Here is an 11597-nt window from a genome sequence, read left to right on the forward strand (position 1 = left end):
ATAATCTTTCTCTCTGGAATGTCACGCTTTCAAGCCCTGATCTTCCAAAACATAGTTATTCTGAGGTCTACACTATTTATCTTTTCCAAAATTATTTTCTCACCATCCATGCATGGTGTTGATAATCTTATAACATATTTTATTGAATAGTTATCTTGCTAATTTTTCCCACTAGTTTCAGAGTGCCATAAAGGCTGAGCTCATGTCAAACTTATTGTTACTCATAGTGCAGAATATGCTTTAGATTTTCAATAAATATCTGATGAATTAAACAATTAATAATGTACATGAAAGTGTTTTCAAATATATTTTTATCAATATTTTAGAATAAGAAAAAACACTAACAACATTGGTTGTATTGTGCCATTATTTTATAATAAGATAGGAAAAATGAAACACTGCCAATTAATAGTAACAACAAGCAATTGATTGCAAGCAGATTGAAATTTCAGAAATGTTAAAACATTTTTAAAAATCATTGTTTTAGAACCAAGATGTTATTAATATCATATTGATTTCTCCCTCGATAAAAGAATGAGCTTTATTCAACAAATATAGACTCTAATTTTATATGCTATATTTTTAAATAAAAGAAAAGCAATTCACATTATTAGAAAATACAAGTACTAATAGCAACATTGATATTAAATATTTCAGATAAAAAGTATAACAAAGATAGAGATGTGCTATGTTTAGAACATTCATACATATAAAATACACAAAGTGTATATTACATACATTCAACTTAATTTAAGTAAATGTTTACATTTCAATGCTATTGTAACAATGATCAATTTGAATGTATTGAATTTTAAAATCATGTATAATGCAAGGCTTAAATTCCAAATAGATCACAATTAGCAGGTCATTTAAATCTGCATTACCAGGTCATAGAATATATATATTTTTTTCCTAAGTGAATGCATGTGTTCTGCTGCTTTTTCGTAATTGAGGTGGGCAGAGAAGAAAAGTTTTGCAGAAATGCAAGTTCTCTGTGTGTAGTCGTCATTGAGTTGCCGCTGTGAATCTCTCACAGCAGATAACAAATCCATTGGAAATCTGATTCCATAAAGTTAAGCAATGTTTGCTGTGATTTTCACATAAAATCCTTGCAATTCCCAGCTGCTACTTTTTATTTAATTGTATAATTTGTTTCATAATGAGTTTTTGCTTCATTTTCCACAAAATGTCAATTTTAAAAGCAGTACTCTGAGGTACCAACCATAGTGCAAATCCCATTAGTTTTCAGGCTTTCATTTGCACACAAAATTCAAATTAAAGGAAAAAGAAAAGAATGACAATATGATGGCAATGTTCATAAAGTATCTATATTTAATGTTCACTCTCCAAATGATTCTGAGGAAATTATTATCATTTGACATATCCTGAAGACTTTAAAAAAATGTTCAATGTAGAATACTGGTATTATATTGTTCATTCTGCCAAGAAATTTGAAACAGCTACAAAAAGGGAAAAATAGTTAATTTAGGAATATTTTTTACAAAGGGATCTGAAAATACAAAATTTTTTGAGCATTTTAAAATATATTTTTGAGCATTATTTTATTTACGATCATTACATTTATGTCTTTTCTTATAGTAATCGAATATGTATATCCTTTTCTGGTGTCTATTTCAAGTAATTCTAATGTACACACAGACATGCAAACACATGTCCAGACAAGTACATGGACCCACATAGGCAAACAAACACACACAACTACAAATGCACAGTATAAAATAAAATGAAACAAGGCTCTGAATAAGGAAGAAATGTAAATTTTTCTTCCAAATGTAATCATGAGTGTTACAATTTGTCTAAAAGCCACTAAGTGTATGCAACAACAACAAAAAAAGCAAACAAAAAAACAAACAAATAAAAAAACACAAGACAACAACAAAAATCACCCAGGAAAACATTTACATTAACATAATACTTAAAAATTTATCGTGTACACCATGCCACCCTGAACACGCCTGATCTCATCTGATCTCAGAAGCTAAGCAGGGTTGGGCCTGGTTAGTACTTGGATGGGAGACCACCTAAAAATACCGGGTGCTGTAGGCAGAAAAAAAAATTATCTTTTATATTTTGCAGATATGAGTTTTGTATAAATTCCTTCCTTCAAATTCCTTGTTTCTTTACCTAAGAGTCAAAGCTATGAGCAATCACTATATATCTTAATCTCTGTAAATATAGCATTTTGTTGAATTAATTGTTGGCATAAGTTTAGGACAGGGTCTTTATAACACAGAGGATGTTAAACATTAAAGAGACAGGTCATACTGACTGGATTCCAATATTTGTGGAGTTGTGATTACATAAAATATAGAACTGTGTTTTTAGGTAAAATCACCTAAAATAGCCCTCCAGCCCAGATTGAAGAGGCTTAATCTGGGACAGTGCATGATGTCAGATTCCACACGATGCCTTGTTTACCACACTCCTGGAAGTCATAGGCTGTCTATTGTAATTGGAACAAAGAAATACATTATCAAATAAGAAAGAATTATTTATTAAATATTAATTTAGGGTTTTAAGATGTTCAATTAAATCATTTGTAGCAAAGAATGAGACTGTGTGGAAATGAGCATAGTTTAATTATGTAGAAGAGATAAGAAATACCCCAAAAGAAGGGACATTTACTAAGAAGGAAAGCTTGCATAGGCCTCGTTAACATAAACTACAAATGAAAATAGAAGATTCAAAAGAGAAAAGATGATGTCACTGTAGACAATCAAGGTTGCCTATACAATAGTTTTTGTTTTTCTATTTTTTCAAATAGATTAATAAAGCTTGATTAAACTGCAAAAGTTTATCAAATAGATTAATAGTTTTAATAAACTGCAAAAAAAATAAACTGTAAAAAATAGTCTTTATGTTTATGGAAATGTTTTTACAAATAGGCTTAAACAATCACGAACAGCGTAAACAAATGGTTGGGAGCAACATTTCAATATTTAATATGTAAAGCATTCAATATAAACCTATACTCTATTAGAACTTATTTTGAATTTTTAGTATAATTATCTAGAATAATATTTCTTATTGTATCACATATGAATTAAAAAAATCCTATCTGAAATCTGGAAAGAAGTTTAGTAATTTAAAATAGGTTAAATTCAACTCATAATCTAACTCTATATTACTGCAGAAATCTGTATACAATGTGTTAAGCTTGATATTTTTTATATAAAATCTGCTTATTTATTTCTTCCAAGTAAAAGTAGAGTTTTATCAAATGGAAACATAGCAAAAGTCTTATACAAATGAAAAGGCTAAGATTAGCATGGTCTGGATTCTCAAGGTATCAGTTTCCAGACACTTGACTGGAACAAGGAACCGAAAAATGAAACAATCTAAACAGTGTGATGTTTAGAACATTCATACATATAAAATACACAAAGTGTATATTACATACATTCAACTTAATTTAAGTAAATGTTTACATTTCAATGCTATTGTAACAATGATCAATTTGAATGTATTGAATTTTAAAATCATGTATAATGCAAGGCTTAAATTCCAAATAGATCACAATTAGCAGGTCATTTAAATCTGCATTACCAGGTCATAGAATATATATATTTTTTTCCTAAGTGAATGCATGTGTTCTGCTGCTTTTTCGTAATTGAGGTGGGCAGAGAAGAAAAGTTTTGCAGAAATGCAAGTTCTCTGTGTGTAGTCGTCATTGAGTTGCCGCTGTGAATCTCCCACAGCAGATAACAAATCCATTGGAAATCTGATTCCATAAAGTTAAGCAATGTTTGCTGTGATTTTCACATAAAATCCTTGCAATTCCCAGCTGCTACTTTTTATTTAATTGTATAATTTGTTTCATAATGAGTTTTTGCTTCATTTTCCACAAAATGTCAATTTTAAAAGCAGTACTCTGAGGTACCAACCATAGTGCAAATCCCATTAGTTTTCAGGCTTTCATTTGCACACAAAATTCAAATTAAAGGAAAAAGAAAAGAATGACAATATGATGGCAATGTTCATAAAGTATCTATATTTAATGTTCACTCTCCAAATGATTCTGAGGAAATTATTATCATTTGACATATCCTGAAGACTTTAAAAAAATGTTCAATGTAGAATACTGGTATTATATTGTTCATTCTGCCAAGAAATTTGAAACAGCTACAAAAAGGGAAAAATAGTTAATTTAGGAATATTTTTTACAAAGGGATCTGAAAATACAAAATTTTTTGAGCATTTTAAAATATATTTTTGAGCATTATTTTATTTACGATCATTACATTTATGTCTTTTCTTATAGTAATCGAATATGTATATCCTTTTCTGGTGTCTATTTCAAGTAATTCTAATGTACACACAGACATGCAAACACATGTCCAGACAAGTACATGGACCCACATAGGCAAACAAACACACACAACTACAAATGCACAGTATAAAATAAAATGAAACAAGGCTCTGAATAAGGAAGAAATGTAAATTTTTCTTCCAAATGTAATCATGAGTGTTACAATTTGTCTAAAAGCCACTAAGTGTATGCAACAACAACAAAAAAAGCAAACAAAAAAACAAACAAATAAAAAAACACAAGACAACAACAAAAATCACCCAGGAAAACATTTACATTAACATAATACTTAAAAATTTATCGTGTACACCATGCCACCCTGAACACGCCTGATCTCATCTGATCTCAGAAGCTAAGCAGGGTTGGGCCTGGTTAGTACTTGGATGGGAGACCACCTAAAAATACCGGGTGCTGTAGGCAGAAAAAAAAATTATCTTTTATATTTTGCAGATATGAGTTTTGTATAAATTCCTTCCTTCAAATTCCTTGTTTCTTTACCTAAGAGTCAAAGCTATGAGCAATCACTATATATCTTAATCTCTGTAAATATAGCATTTTGTTGAATTAATTGTTGGCATAAGTTTAGGACAGGGTCTTTATAACACAGAGGATGTGAAACATTAAAGAGACAGGTCATACTGACTGGATTCCAATATTTGTGGAGTTGTGATTACATAAAATATAGAACTGTGTTTTTAGGTAAAATCACCTAAAATAGCCCTCCAGCCCAGATTGAGGAGGCTTAATCTGGGACAGTGCATGATGTCAGATTCCACACGATGCCTTGTTTACCACACTCCTGGAAGTCATAGGCTGTCTATTGTAATTGGAACAAAGAAATACATTATCAAATAAGAAAGAATTATTTATTAAATATTAATTTAGGGTTTTAAGATGTTCAATTAAATCATTTGTAGCAAAGAATGAGACTGTGTGGAAATGAGCATAGTTTAAGTATGTAGAAGAGATAAGAAATACCCCAAAAGAAGGGACATTTACTAAGAAGGAAAGCTTGCATAGGCCTCGTTAACATAAACTACAAATGAAAATAGAAGATTCAAAAGAGAAAATATGATGTCACTGTAGACAATCAAGGTTGCCTATACAATAGTTTTTGTTTTTCTATTTTTTCAAATAGATTAATAAAGCTTTATTAAACTGCAAAAGTTTATCAAATAGATTAATAGTTTTAATAAACTGCAAAAAAAATAAACTGTAAAAAATAGTCTTTATGCTTATGGAAATGTTTTTACAAATAGGCTTAAACAATCAAGAACAGCGTAAACAAATGGTTGGGAGCAACATTTCAATATTTAATATGTAAAGCATTCAATATAAACCTATACTCTATTAGAACTTATTTTGAATTTTTAGTATAATTATCTAGAATAATATTTCTTATTGTATCACATATGAATTAAAAAAATCCTATCTGAAATCTGGAAAGAAGTTTAGTAATTTAAAATAGGTTAAATTCAACTCATAATCTAACTCTATATTACTGCAGAAATCTGTATACAATGTGTTAAGCTTGATATTTTTTATATAAAATCTGCTTATTTATTTCTTCCAAGTAAAAGTAGAGTTTTATCAAATGGAAACATAGCAAAAGTCTTATACAAATGAAAAGGCTAAGATTAGCATGGTCTGGATTCTCAAGGTATCAGTTTCCAGACACTTGACTGGAACAAGGAACCGAAAAATGAAACAATCTAAACAGTGTGATCCTTTGGCTTAGCTTCCAAAAAGACTTATGCAAATGAAATCAGGGCCCCATACACTGGATCAGAACAACTGATGCTGAAAAGGGATACCTGCTGAACAGAACCTGAAGCTGGCCCCCCAAGAAGGGGGGCCATTTGATTTTGGCCCTCAGAACAGCAGTTTGTGACAATACTCCAGAATTATTTTCCCAGGGGAAACAACATTTTGCCTAAGATCAGAAGGAATCAAAGAAATGAGAATTGCTTTTCTTTCTTTAATACTGCCGCACAAGATCCCAATGAAAAAGGAAATTTGGACTCTTGGCGTCTTGAACTTTTTTTTCTTCCCTTTTCTCTCTTAGAAGATTGCTTAATGTTGATTATCCAAGGAACAAATGTAATTATGAATTACTAACTTAGAAATATTACAGGTAAAAATACTTGCCTATGAAGTGAGAACAGAGAGATAATGTTTATATTTCTTTTTTGGGCATATTGACTTACTGAATAACAATAACCATTATAGAAGTCCTCGTAAAAAAATCTTATTTCTAGTTATGTAAAATTGTGTATAGAAATATAATTAATGTGTAATATAATGTAGGTGTAGGATAGTATGAAAAACAGATTTATTTATTTTTTCTAATCACTGTCTTATTATGTATTGTATCTTATTCTGCAGCTCTTGAATATATCTAAGGCAGAATGAATTTGCTTGGCCATTTTTACATTTTTAGCTATCTAAAGTAATCTGTCTAATGTATCTAAAAATTCTGCCCCACATCCAGTTAAGAAAAGTATCCAACCCTCCAAACTCAAGACCAGGAGAGGAATTTTGCAAATGGTAAATAGAATTTAATGTTGTAAGTCTTTATATATGTATAAAGATGGGACCTTTATATATGGAGCCATATGCATTGTATATAAAGACTTTATTATGCCTTACCTAATCTGCCCCAAATTGTTTACACAAACTCAATAGACTTTCAAAGAAAACAGTGTAAGCAGATATTATTTATCGACAAAATGATATTTGGCCAGTGTGAAATTTAGCATTAATATACTGCAGACTAGCATCATCTCTAATATGTTGCTATTGTATGACACAATAGAAAGAGCATTAAATGTCTTAAATTCTGAGCCTTAATTTTACCATTTAAAAAAGAGAACATTTGGACTTTGTCATCTTGAAAGTCTCTTAAAAAGAATTGCTTTTTAAATGATGTGTATTTATTTCCATTAAACTACATTTTTAATAATCAACTCTCTACCATATACTAAGTTTATCTTGTGTTATATTACCATATTTCAAAACTTTCCCATATTTAACCCTGACAGTTGAGAACACTGTGCTTAGTTTTAATGATCTCTTATTACTTTAGTCCCAGATTTTGAGTTAAATCAACTAAGGAAATGACAAAAGAATCAAGTGTTTTCAACACCAAGAATTTCTTGAAATTTCTTCTGACAATGAGTAATCCCCAGGTTTCTGCCAGAGCTCCACTGACAGAGAGCCTTCCATGACGTGACTCCACACCCTGATTCCCAGAAAGGGAATATTAGAAATTTGGGTTTATTTTCCTCCAAAGATGTTCCTGACAATGAAAAATGTCAACGTAATTGAAAATGATAATACAGTCACTTATTTAAAACTAGGAAATAAAGTGACTGACAATGATAACCCTTTAATTAAAGTTAAATATATAGTGACAAATTTGATGGGAATCAATACAACAGGAGAAGAGTCTTTCTTGATATAATTATCCCACTTTGATGTAATTATATTGCATTTATAATCTTGCCTGTTTATACGCTGTTAGCATTGTACAGGATTGTTTTGCCTGCATTCCAATGAGGATTTTTTTTTTTTAATTTCTGTTTTTAAGACCTCATAGGGTACTAATCTAAGAATAAGAGTTTTATCATATAAAAAACTATCTCGGTATGTATTAACAATGTAACTATAGTTACCTCTGGTTTATAACCAAATTAAATGAAGTCTATTGTCATATTTAAGTCAGCATGCTATCATTTAAAACAGAAAGTGAACAATAAATGTCCTTTATCAAGATAAAACTAGAGAACTATTTTTAAGAATATTTGAAATAAAAATGGATTTGCATAACCAAGTCATGACAGATAGGAAAACTACATGCATTCTTGATCACTTTTTAATTCCAACTGTATAAGGATATATTGTAATTTAAAATGCAGGATAATGGATTTTATATTATAGTTAATGAAGTTAAAATCAAAGCCAAAATAAATCAATCTAGTGATTGCATATCTTTAATGAACCTGCACATTAAGTCCTAATTAATAGTATGCCATAGAAAAGTTTTAGGTCGAAATTTGAATGCTTTCTCTGCAGTAATACAGCTAAAAGGAAGTATAAGTCCTGAATTGGTGGCTATATTATAAGAAATTAAGCCTCATTCTTTTTCTCTTTCTAGAAGTAGAAATAACAGCATATATGGTCAAATTTCATTCCAAATCTCTATTCCAGTCACTCAGTGTAACTTACATGAAAAACAATGATTAAAACAGTAGAATTAAGAAGATTGTGGTTCAATTGCCTGTTGGCGGACTTCTCAACCAAGGTAATTAGAATGACTTATAATGTGAAGATAAAACTATAAAAAAAAATTAGACCTGGAATTTTATTTCATTGTCACATGCACAAAGTGTCTGTTAGTGTCTCCATTTATCAGTTTCTTCTTTTTCAGTTTTTAATATATTTAAATAATAGTCTTCAAATACATTTTTTAAAAATAGAACATCTAAAGCCATGTAATATTTAGGTTTGTTAACACAGTTTAGAATGCTTTGCATTTGTACCAATATTTTCAAATTGAAAGAAACAAAAAAAATTCACAAAACATGTAATTTATTTTATATGTAATTACCATACTAGATAAAGCGCAACGAATATTTACGTACTTATTGTTTCAGAAATAGCATTTCTATAATTTATTTGGTTTTTTTTTCCTCTTTGAACATCTTTGAACATCATATACTTTTTTTCCTAATAATAAAACTTTTTGCTTAGAGAGAAACACATGTTTCACACCCATGCTTCTGTAGTTGGATGATTTTTTTACTCTACTGGAGTGAGATTCCAGAAGACTTTCCAGATATTCTATGTCCTCACCTCAAACAGTCTTCCCCAAGATGGAAGTCTGGCAGAAGAAACAACATAGGACTTTAAGTTCCTCTTGTCTTCTGGTTCATCCAGAACAGAACTGTTACTCTTGTGCAGAAGAGAACCACATATAATTTGATTGGTTTTAACAACAGTCCATTTACCTGAAGATCTAGAGACGTATTCTCGCATTAGGTTTATCAATATTAAAATGGTATTTTGTTTTCATCGACCTGTCTCTTCTCTTTTTTGTTATAGTTTTTGGTTTATTTTATTGGTCTTGTCATTTAAAAATTTCCTGTCCTGCATATTTTTGAGAGTCACCCCCATATTCGTTTCTAAGATTTGTAATTTTTAAGTCTTACTGATGTGTCAATTTTTATGGCTAAAGATAATTATAAATATTTGAAAGTGTTCCTAGTGATATAAACAAATAAACAAACACTTTAGTAGATTATATTAAGAAAATAATTATTTGACAATATTTAGTTGTATATACTTTATTTTATTGTAAACTATTATATGCTATTGTTATTTTGAGATTTTCGACTGGTTTTTCAGCATGTTTAGTTTTTAGTTAATTCTATATCATTCGAATTATATTTTTATAATATATTCTAACATATACAAAGTCCAATCTATGTTTACTTTTTAAAAAATAGTTTTTCCAATTGTTGAAATATTTGAACTTATTTTTTCATATAAACTTTGAATTACTCAGTTAAATTCAATAATATATTTGTTTTCTTTATTTTTTTCTTCTTGCTTTTTTCTTTATCTCTTTCCTTCCTGCTTGCTCTCATTTTTAAAAACATCGATTGTCTGTTTATCATATCCGATATGGTGATGTAGACAATTGAGATATGATGATGAAAAGATGTAAAGCCCCTGCCTTTTGAAAGATTTTTCTCTAATAGTAAAAGGAAGATCATTTGTGGTAGGTTATGAAGAATTTTCAATGCCTGAAGCTTGATTGCAGTGGAGGTCACTGAATCATTTATAGAATATATCAAAGCCAAATCTATCATATTTGAATTCTTTGGGCATTGATATACCTCCTCTGGCAAGGAAAACAAAAGAAAAAAATAAACAAATGGAACTACATCAAACTAAAAAGTTTTTGCACGGCAAAGGAAACCATCAACAAAACGAAAAGACAACCTACTTAATGGAAGAAGATATTCACCAATAATCTATCTGATAAGAGGTTAATATCCAAAATTTATAAAGAATTCATACAGTTCAACACCAAAAACACAATTCAATTAAAAATCGAGCAGAGGACCTGAATAGACATTTCTCCACAAAGGACATACGGATGGCCAATAGAGATATGAAAAAATGCTCAAGATCACTAATCATCCGATAAAGGCAACTTAAAACCACAATGACATATTACCTCACACCTGTCAGAATGGCTATCATCAATAAACCAACAGATAAGTGTTGTTGAGGATGTGGAAAAAGGGGAACACTTGTATGCACACAGAATCAAGATTTTAATTCATCACTCTTGCCTATGCTAAGTAGATGATCTGGCTATATGGCTTTATAGCCTCACTCAATTTTTCATTCTCCTTTTCTTTTACTCTTTTCCAGCAATACTGGTGTTTTGTGGGACAGAAAACCATTTCTAAATTCAAAGTTTATTAATATACTATTTTTTCTGCCTCTTCATTCCACCCATCATATAATATTTCATCTCGAGTACTTCTATGGTAAATTACATTATTATTTCCAATTATTCTCTTTTTCACTGTAACAATATTATTCATGTCCCTTCTTGCCAGGCCTCCCTATAGGTAGACTGTATTTCTACAGCCATCATTTGTATTGACTGTGTGATTTGTCTTGTCTGATGAAATGTAAATAAACATGACAGACTCCTTTACTGTGAAGAAGTTTTCAATGAGCTTGAATGATTTGGTTCAGGTTCTTGTTCCTGTCTTCTGTCGTGAGATGCAGTCTAATCCTTCAGCCTGGTCACAGAATCAAAGAACAAGTGCAGAAAACCGGAGTGGAGCAAAGCCCAAAAAAGCCCTTCAGGTTCCACCAGAGCTACGAGCAACAGCTGAATGAGGAACTGATTTTTATTTAGTCATAGCTCTTATTCAAATTTGTAATTATTTTATTCATTTGTGTATTTCTTATAATGGTATCACCAGTTACATTTTCGATTAAGACATGGAGTGCTCTTCTCAGTATGGTTCAAAGGTTAGAAGAGTTATGTAGCAGATATGCAAAAGCATCTGTTAAAGTAGTCCATGATGGAAAGAACCCCCTCTTTCACAATGATGGCTCTCATATACAAATATATGTTATTAATATACACAACCAAAGTATAAATGAGTGTATTAAAAGAACTCTTCAAGGTTAGTCTTGTATTTTATTTCAATTTAGATGTTTAAACCTTATTTCCGTA

General features: G+C 30.2%; 2 pseudogenes; both read left to right on the forward strand.

Annotated features, from left to right (window-relative positions):
* Positions 1 to 1949: 1949 nt before the first annotated feature.
* On the forward strand, positions 1950 to 2067 carry LOC111737507 (annotated as a pseudogene).
* Positions 2068 to 4632: 2565 nt separating this feature from the next.
* Positions 4633 to 4750, forward strand: LOC111737508 (annotated as a pseudogene).
* The last annotated feature ends 6847 nt before the right edge of the window (positions 4751 to 11597 follow it).

Source organism: Pteropus vampyrus, unplaced genomic scaffold, assembly GCF_000151845.1.
Source record: "Pteropus vampyrus isolate Shadow unplaced genomic scaffold, Pvam_2.0 Scaffold27, whole genome shotgun sequence".
Taxonomy (NCBI): domain Eukaryota; kingdom Metazoa; phylum Chordata; class Mammalia; order Chiroptera; family Pteropodidae; genus Pteropus; species Pteropus vampyrus.